The sequence below is a fragment of the Salmo salar genome, chromosome ssa21 (assembly GCF_905237065.1).
Source record: "Salmo salar chromosome ssa21, Ssal_v3.1, whole genome shotgun sequence".
NCBI lineage: Eukaryota > Metazoa > Chordata > Actinopteri > Salmoniformes > Salmonidae > Salmo > Salmo salar.
The window spans coordinates 23,705,205-23,715,613 of record NC_059462.1 but is presented as its reverse complement, the minus strand read 5'-3'; the positions used below and the strand labels follow the sequence as shown (position 1 = coordinate 23,715,613).

General features: G+C 43.2%; 1 pseudogene; it reads left to right on the top strand.

Moving 5' to 3' along the window:
* The first annotated feature begins 3,494 nt into the window (after positions 1–3,494).
* Positions 3,495–9,172, top strand: LOC123729589 (augurin-A-like; annotated as a pseudogene).
* Positions 9,173–10,409: the final 1,237 nt, after the last annotated feature.

Here is a 10,409-nt window from a genome sequence, read left to right as displayed (position 1 = left end):
TGGACGGAGACTTGAGGCAAATCCAATGTCAGGTTGAGGTTTGATGTGAAGAAAGGAGCGGCGTTTAATGAAACGCCATCCTCCGCTCCTTTCATTTACTTTTCTTTGTCATCTGTGCAGCCCTTTCTCCTCCTCCTGTAATCCTTTTATCTGTTCTCTAGATGTGCCATAGATATGCTGTACTACTGTATCACACAGCTTATGGGAGGTGATCTATCGTGTGTGCGTGGGTTTGTGCAGGCCTATGTGTGTGTGTAATTCAAACCAAACGTTTCCAATCTCACTACAGTAATAAATGAAAAGGAAAAAAATATTAGGTATTTTATCGCACAAATCCAGGGTCATCTGTTTTCCCTCAGGTGGATTTGTTCCATCTGCATAGAAATATGTGCCTGGAGATTCACATGATCTGTTAGCGCAACCCCTAGGAGAGGAGCTCATGCTTTTAGTTTAGGAATAACAAAGGTAACTACAGGGGGATTTCAGAATACTAAGCAGATCTTTAGTAAAGCTGTTTACTCACTAGCACACATCCACACACATGACTGTGCCTTCTCTCTGCAGGGTAGTGGGGCTGCATTGGAAGGGGGTTGGTAAACCAGCAGAAAGGAACAGTGCAGCAGGGGGAATGGTCTAAAACTTCTGGTTGCACATCCTTCTTTTGTTGACTATTTGTTTTGAGAATGTGTGTGGGAACAGGGAGGGAGTGCAGCTCTAGTCAGGCAGATTATTGTTGTGTTACTGTGTATGATGGGTTTATGTCTGGCTCAGACCATTGTTGTAAAGAGGGCGAGCACTTAATAAAGCTGCATCTGAAAAAGAAACAACAAAAACTGGGATATGACTCTGACACTTCTCGTTCCTCTGTCTAGCTCTCTGCCCTCTGTCGATTTCATTCCTTCTATCTCTTTCTATCTCTTTCTACAGTCCCTTTATCTTCTCTCTCCACTTCTCGTTCCTCTGTCTAGCTCTCTGCCCTCTGTCGATTTCATTCCTTCTATCTCTTTCTATCTCTTTCTACAGTCCCTTTATCTTCTCTCTCCACTTCTCGTTCCTCTGTCTAGCTCTCTGCCCTCTGTCGATGTCATTCCTTCTTTCTATCTCTTTCTACAGTCCCTTTATCTTCTCTCTCCACTTCTCGTTCCTCTGTCTAGCTCTCTGCCCTCTGTCGATGTCATTCCTTCTTTCTATCTCTTTCTACAGTCCCTTTATCTTCTCTCTCCACTTCCGTCCCTCTGGCTTTCTCCCTCGTCTCTTTGTGTCTCTCTACCTTCTCCCCCACTGTCTCCATCCCTCATCCTGTAGCACTTTTCTGAATGCTTTAGCCCTGTGCCAGTTTCCTGTGTCCCTGTCCAGCCATAGCAAGACAAGGAGCTGCTGTTTGCTGCTCCCAAACCAGTGGTGTAGAGTACTTAAGTAGAAATACTTTAAAGTACTACTTAAGTCATATTTTGGGGTACCTGCACTTTACTTTACTATTTATATTTTTGACCGTAAGTTAACAAAACATATATATATAATTGTGCTGGCTGGTTTGCCTAATATAAGCAATTTAACATGATTTCTACTTTTGATACTCAAGTATGACAATTGGGTACTTTTTACCCCCCCCCCCATTTTCTGCATCTCTGATACTCCATTCTAGACAGGTCAGTGCCCTATTATTAACATTAGTCGTAGCAGACAGTCTGGTGTGTTTGCATCTGCAATGCTTGCTGTCTATTGACTGATTGAGTATCAGTTAGGCCTACCACAGTTGACTGGGACTCGTGCTGGTTTAATTAGCATTCAGTGGCTGTGATGTTGTCGTTCTCTGTCTCACCTTTGAAAAGTTGGGAAGGATTTTTAGAATGAAAGGAGTTATTTAATAGAAAAGATAAAAGGGATATTCACAGGGGTCTTCACAAACCGATGCCTCATTTCTGCTGGCAAATGTTTTTGTGAAGGTGTGTGTATAATGACAAGAACAGAGACAGGAATGGAAAGATACATATTTATGACGAGAGAGAGAGAGAGAGAGAGAGAGAGAGAGAGGGCAACAAGAGGACATAGGCTTCTGAACTAAAGCAGACAATGGAACCTTCTCCTCTGGTATTTGTTTGAATCATTTTAAGAGACAAAGAAAGAGATTGAGCTAAAAGATATTGAATTTTACATAACAGCCACGTCTTTGGAGTGTAGTAGACCCACATTATGAAATGTAAAGGTCCATATGAATTACATAACTTGACAGATGTCTTGCAAAGGTCACATCAGTATCACACTAAACTCTGACCTAAAGTTTCTCACTGAGGCCTAAAGGTGACCTACAGTTGTTGAACCTCATCAGTGGTGTAAAGTACTTAAGTAGTACAATAAAGTATTTTACCTAAGTCGTTTTTTGGAGGAGCTGTACTTTACTATATATAATTGGATAACCTTTACTCCACTACATTCCTAAAGAAAATAATGTATTTTCTACTCCATACATTTTCCCTGACACCCAAAAGTACTCTTTACATTTTGAATGCTTATCAGGACAGGAAACTGGTCCAATTCACACACTTATCAAGAGAACAGCCCTGGTCATCCCTATTGCATCTGATCTGGCGGACTCACTAAACACAAATGCTTAGTTTGTAAATTATACCTGAGTGTTGGAATGTGCCCCTGGCTATCTGTACATTTTAAAAACAAAACCATTGTGCTGTCTGGTTTGCTTATTATAAGGAATTTTATATGATTTATACTGTTACTTTTGATACCTAAGTATATTTTAGCAGTTACATTTACTTTTGATACATAAGTATATTTAAAACCAAATACTTTTAGACTTACTCAAGTAGTATTTTACTGGGTGACTTTCACTTGAGTCATTTCCTATTAATAAAGGTACTATTCTTTACTTTTACTCTAGTATAAACATTGGGTACTTTTTCCACCATTGACCCCTCGTTCAGCTTCCCCAGGTAGGCTACCCATCAATACAACCCTAGAGGCTGGATTCAATCTGCAGCGCAGAAGATCTGCATTGTAGAATGGTATAAATCACACTATAACACTGATCATCCACGCTACTGATTGATTTCAGCCCTAATAGTCAGACTCACTTCCACAGTGCAGTTCCCTCACTCATTCCACCACTACAGTCTCAATTTTAACTCAGCTATCACCTGCCAGTTCTGTCAAATCACTGGACTGTTCTTAGTGATGGGGATATGAAACGTCCCCAGCCATATGGCTGAAATCAATTTACCATGTGCCACACATCAAGGATCAGAGGTTTATCAACTGGCTCAGGATTGAAAGTTCACCTTTGGTATAAACTGTGTTGGGAGGACAACAGTTACAGTTAAGATTCCTCTCTCTCACTGCTGCTACTGTACTTACTGGATGGAAAAGTACACCAGGCACACATGAACATTCGATTGAGAGAAAAAAAAACTACTTCAGACAGGCCCGTTTCTGTGGGTTGGATTTTCGGGTAAACGACATTCGACCGCGAAGGGGACATCATGGCTTCTCAGCGGCTTTATCGGAGGCTGGTGGAGCTCACTGCTCTGCTCACACTCCTGGCCCTCACAGGTGAGATAACTCTTTCTCTCTTTTTTTGTCTCCCTCTCGCTCTCTTCTTATTCAAGTCTTTTCTTTCAACTATCCTTCTGTCTCGCTCTGTCCCCCCACACCTTCTACTCCACTAGATAATGCATACAGAAGGGAACAGAACATAGATGAACACAACCTCTGCAGTAACATCTGCTACACTGAAGTGTTAATTCATATAGTGAAGAACCTCACGTTTGAAGGTTGATATGTTTTAGGAAGTTTTATCAGGTATCTGGGTCACTTAAGGAAAGTGATTAATTATTTCACATAATGCTTGAATGCATAAGGAGTTTCTTTCTCTTGTGTGAGAAAGGGACGAGCATGGCAGACAGCTGAAAACAGACTTGGGAGATAAGTGAAATGTAGATTCTACTGTATATGTCATGTGTTACTGAATAACTAGCCATGGTGATTCTTCCCTTTCACCTCAAAAGTATTTTCTAGTTCTCTATACCACCATTTTGCGAGAAGGGTTGCAGTGGGAGGGAAGAAGAGAGAAAGAGGGGGAAGTGTCAGAGAGAGGTAGGGAAAGAAAGAGTGAGAGGGAGGAAGAAACAGGAGGGAAAATGAGATAGCAGACCAGGCAGATCTCTCACCTTCACATTTAACAATGAGTCAGACAACCATCTGACTCATTGTTAAATGTGAAAGAACTGCTGGGCTGATGAGAAAAGTTCAGCGGGGAAATTGCTCTGCTGATGTTCAGTGCTCATTAGTAACTTAGATTGGTGCAAAACACCTGAAAATCATTTCCTATAACCTCAACCATGTGCCCCATCTCTGGCTGTTTGTGCGTGTGTGTTAAGCCTCTACTGAATGGGTTGTGCTTTATCAAACCACAAACGAACTCAATAATCACAATGGGCTTACAGTATAGTACAGTCTCCTCTCCTTGCTAAAGGGATTCAGGCTATTCAATAAGCCCACTAAGTGTTCTAATTTTTTAAATGTAACCTTTATTTAACTAGGCAAGTCAGTTAAGAACAAATTCGTATTTACAATGTCAGCCTAGGAACAGTTGGTTAACTGCCTTGTTCAGGGGCAGAACGACAGATTTTTACCTTGTCAGCTCGGGGATTTGATCTTGCAACCTTTCAGTTACTGGCCCAACACTCTAACCACTAGGCTACCTGCCGCTAATGACTAGCTTTATCAGATGTTTTCAGTGAGAGCAGCACAAGATCCTGAAGAAAATAAATGGTCATATTCACAGAAAGCTTTTACGTACACACATTATACACTGTGCATACTTTACATTCTACTCCCTTTCCATGTCTCCTCTCCGCCTCTCCCCAGTGGTGGGTAACAGTAGCACTCCCTCTAAGTCTGGAGTGGCAGTCGCTCCCGCCAAGGCCAAAGAGTTCCTGGCCAAGCTACGAAGGCCCAAGAGGAACATCTGGGACCGCAGCAGGCCAGACGTGTAGCAGTGGATCATGCAGTTCATGTACATGGGCTTTGATGAGACGGTGAGTGGGGACAGGAGGGTTGGATGGGGTAGGGCCCTGAGTTTATCCTGTCCCTGGGACCTGACTAGGAAAAACTATAGGCCCTACTATGGGCCATTGTCATAGGCTATAGCCATGAAAGGGAGTTTATCCTGGTCAGGTCTCAAGGTTGGAAAAAATCCTGGCGCTAGATAAAGTATGGGACAGGGTAAAACAAATCATTTAGCATGATTGTACATTATAATAACATCGATAGATAGAGGAAGGGAGGAAGGGATAATGTCCAGCCTAATTTATAATCGTTATCAGACTAGATAAGAGTAGAAGGATGATCCTGTCACAGCAGGACCCAGAGACTCTTTTCAAAGGAGAGATAATTATCCTCCAATACTATGGACATCACTGGGCCTGAAACACTTGGAATACACACACATGCACGTGCATACACACGCAAACACTCTCAAGCTTTCTCTTCTCTCTAGCTATGTTTCTTCCAGATCAATGGTTTCGATGGAGATTTTAAGAAACGCCAGGACCAAGGAGAAAAGCTTTGGCAAAAACAAGTCAGAGAAAAAGACAGAGAGGGGGAAATGAGAGAGCATAATTCAATATTCAATATGGGGGCCCTAAGCGATATTCAGTTGGGGGCCCCCCCTCCACTCTGCAAAACATTTTAGTGGCCCCCCTCTTGATGACAGAGAGAATTTTTGTTGTTTTGAAGTAAATTTCCTGCAATTCCATACATTTTGCCATGGGTGTAGACAGGCCCGGCGCCAGGATAAAGTGACTAAGGGGGCAGTTTACATTTTTGGGGGGTTCTTGCATTGGAATTATATTGAACATAGTTAAAATGCAGAGACTCCAAGGCCATTGAGTGCCTTTGAAGTGACAGGTTGGCGCGGAATATGTAGCCTATCTCCACTGCACTGTATCAGCACAATGGACAGTGCCCTACACACTAAAGCATGGCCATTTTGGTAATGAATATAGGATTCAAGATAGGATGTTTGTAATAGATGAATTACCCTATGTGAATGCTTCCGTACACACAGCCATCTTACCAAAATAATGCAAACTAAATGCTGAAAGTGGTAGCCTAGTTATTCATGCATGCAAACAAAAATGCTGAGTAGTAGTTTGGCTTAGAATACTGACAACTGCGAATGCGAACAAATGAATGAGAACAGAACAAAACAGCGGTACCAAGTAGGCCTAGTAGACTAAATAGATCGATAAAGGCATGACACAATCTATACTTAGGCTAGTTACATTAACAATAAACAGACGCAGTAAACAAAAGGCGAATGGAGATCCAAATAACCAAAACAGACTACAGCCTGCTACAGTGAGATGCAGCCATGCACAGCTATCTTGCCATATAAACAAGCCTATGGGCCTGCTTCAAGCATGGAAAACCATGCTGCTCAGCAACACCTTGTGATATGGCACAATACACTTCTGTGGATCAAATTTGAACCACGTAATTAATGAAGCAATTCCAGCCTACCATAATCACGTTTCCAATGCGTACAGTTCCATTAACAACCACGAAAACCAATAGCCTACCAAGAAAACCATAATAGAATGTATCTATTTCTATGATGAAACATACCGATATGTACCTATACCCAGGGGCATCATTTGGGTTCTTGCATTGGAATTATATTGAATTCTGCTTATATCACGCTATACCACACTAAACATAAAAGTTTGAATGCTGAGACCATTGAGTGTTTTAGACCAAGAAGTGACAGGCTGGCGCAAAATCTCTGCTGCAATCACAACTCCAACACCATCATTAAGTTTGCCGACAACACAATGGTCATTCTTCTCTGCAGATCCTCTCAAGCTCTGTCAGATTGGATGGGGAGCGTCGCTGCTCAGCTATTTTCAGGTCTCTCCAGAGATGTTCGATTGGGTTCTTCCACGATCCTTACTAGTCTCCCAGTCCCTGCCTCTGAAGAACATTGCCACAGCATGATGCTGCCAACACCATGCTTCACCGTAGGGATGGTGCCAGGTTTCCTCCAGACGTGACGCTTGGCATTCAGGCCAAAGAGTTCAATCTTGGTTTCATCAGACCAGAGAATCTTGTTTCTCATGGTCTGAGTCCTTTAGGTGCCTTTTGGCAAACTCCAAGTGGGCTGTCATGTGTCATTCTGGCTACACTACCATAAAGGCCTGATTGGTGGAGTGCTGCAGAGATGGTTGTCCTTCTGGAAGGTTCTCCCATCTCTACAGAGGAACTCTGGAGCTCTGTCAGAGGCCCTTCTCCCACGATTGCTCAGTTTGGCTGGGTGGCTAGCTCTAGGAAGAGTCTTCGTGCTCCAAATTTCTTCTATTTAAGAATGATGGAGGCCACTGTGTTCTTGGGGACCTTCAATGCTGCAGAAATGTTTTGGTATCCTTCCCCAGATCTGTGCCTCGACACAATCCTGTCTCGGAGCTCTACTGAAAGTTTCTTCGACCTCATGGCTTTGATTTTTGCTCTGACATGCACTGTCAACTGTGGGACCTTACATAGACAGGTGCGTGCCTTTCCAAATCATGTCTAATCAATTGAATTTACCATAAGTGGACTCCAAGTTATATAAACATCTCAAGGATGATCAATGGAAACAGGATGCCTGAGCTCAATTTCGAGTCTCATAGCAAAAGGTCTGAATACTTATGTAAATAAGGTGTTTCTTTTTTTTTTGCAAAACAATTCTAAAAACCTGTTTTCATTTTGTTATTATGGGGTATTGTGTGTAGATTGATGAGGATTATAAAAAAAAAAAAAACATTTTAGAATAAGGCTGTAACATAACAAAATGTGGAAAAAGGGAAGGGGTCTGAATACTTTCCGAATGGGGGGTCTGAGGCTGGCTCTGAGAGAGGTAGGAATTGAGAAAAAGATGTTAGGATTAAAGTAATAAATGAAGGAGAAAGTTGTGTTTCCTCCTCAGTTCTGTAGACAGTAGACAGCACTGAGAAGACTGGAGTAACATCACATGCACACTAGCACTCAGTGCGCACAGGGAGCAGCGACGACATCATCACGTCATCCAAAAACATAGCAGACATGTTTAATATAAAGTGGTTATATCTTCGGCTGTGAGTGATGAAAAAAAAATCTGCCTCAGTGACAATCATTTGAATAATTCAATGGATGTTTTGTGCACAAAGGTGATGACTATAGTATCTTATTAGGAATTTTCAAATCTGACTTCTCTATGTGACTGTGTATAGAAATTGTCTTTCTGGGCCAGGCGTCAGTTAACTGCAGTTTCGAAACCGTGCCTGGCCCCTTGGTTTAAAACTCCTGTAAGTCAGTTGGTAGGATTGCTTTAATTACTTCCTGTGTATGTGTCATTTCCTGTTCCCTGGACCTGCCTCTCTGGCTGTTGGCTCCGACAGCCTTGGCAATTTAAACAATGTTGTCCTATACATACTGTGCCAGCCATCCCCTTCGAGTCATCTCCTCAACATCTGCTGAATCCCAAATCCACCCCATATTGTCTTACCCACTAAGCACTCTAGTAGATCTGAAAGGATCTGATGGGTATGAGAAACAAGTTAATTGCTTAACCCTTCCCTCTAAAATAGTATTTTCACCATATTACTGGCGCCTTTCCAATGTTTAAGATCATTTGAGTTGAGCTGAGGTTGCGTTCTAAATACAGTTGAAGTCAGAAGTTTACATGCACCTCAGCCAAATACTTTTAAACTCAGCTTTTCACAATTCCTGACATTTAATCACAGTAAAAAGTCCCCGTCTTAGGTCAGTTAGGATCACCACTTTATTTTAAGAATGTGAAATGTCAGAATAAGAGTAGAGAGAATGATTTATTTCAGCTTTAATTTCTTTCATCATATTCCTAGTCAGAAATTTTCATACACTCAATTAGCATTTGGTAACATTGCCTTTAACAAGAAATTTGTGGAGTGGTTAAAAAACTAGTTTTAATGACTCCAACCTAAGTGTATGTAAACTTCCGACCTCAACTGTATGTCGTTGTGTTCTTTCCCTCCCCAGAAAGTCCTACTGGATGGACCATGCACGGTCCAACGATCAGGGTCGTCAGCACCATTATGACGAGAACTCGTCAACTATGACCACTACTAACTCCACAGGCTCGCAATCTTACTCCCCAAACTGAACTTCTCTCTTTATATCTCCCCTACTTCTAACAGCAACCTCTACCTTACACCTACTACCATAACCCCAATCAACCTCTCTCTCCTCCTCTACTAACCCCAATGAACCTCCTTCTCCTCCTCTACTAACCCAAATGAACCTCCCTCCCCTCTACTAACCCCAATGAACCTCCCTCTCCTCCTCTACTAACTGCAATGAACCTCCCTCTCCTCCTTTACTAACCCCAATGAACCTCCCTCCCTCCCCTCTACTAACCCCAATGAACCTCCCTCTCCTCCTCTACTAACCCCAATGAACCTCCCTCTCCTCCTCTACTAACCCCAATGAACCTCCCTCTCCTCCTCTACTAACCCCAATGAACCTCCCTCTCCTCCTCTACTAACACCAATGAACCTCCCTCTCCTCCTTTACTAACCCCAATGAACCTCCCTCCCTCCCCTCTACTAACCCCAATGAATCTCCCTCTCCTCCTCTACTAACCCCAATGAACCTCCCTCTCCTCCTCTACTAACCCCAATGAACCTCCCTCTCCTCCTCTACTAACCCCAATGAACCTCCCTCTCCTCCTCTACTAACCCCAATGAACCTCCCTCTCCTCCTCTACTAACCCCAATGAACCTCCCTCTCTTCCTCTACTAACCCCAATGAACCTCCCTCTCTTCCTCTACTAACCCCAATGAACCTCCCTCTCTTCCTCTACTAACCCCAATGAACCTCCCTCTCCTCCTCTACTAACCCCAATGAACCTCCCTCTCCTCCGCTACTAACCCCAATGAACCTCCCTCCCCTCTACTAACCCCAATGAACCTCGCTCTCCTCCTCTACTAACCCCAATGAACCTCCCTCTCCTCCTTTACTAACCCCAATGAACCTCCCTCCCTCCCCTCTACTAACCCCAATGAACCTCCCTCTCCTCCTCTACTAACCCCAATGAACCTCCCTCTCCTCCTCTACTAACCCCAATGAACCTCCCTCTCCTCCTCTACTAACCCCAATGGACCTCCCTCTCCTCCTCTACTAACCCCAATGAACCTCCCTCTCCTCCTCTACTAACCCCAATGAACCTCCCTCCCTCCCCTCTACTAACCCCAATGAACCTCCCTCTCCTCCTATACTAACCCCAATGAACCTCCCTCTCCTCCTTTACTAACCCCAATGAACCTCCCTCCCTCCCCTCTACTAACCCCAATGAAACTCCCTCTCCTCCTCTACTAACCCCAATGAACCTCCCTCTCCTC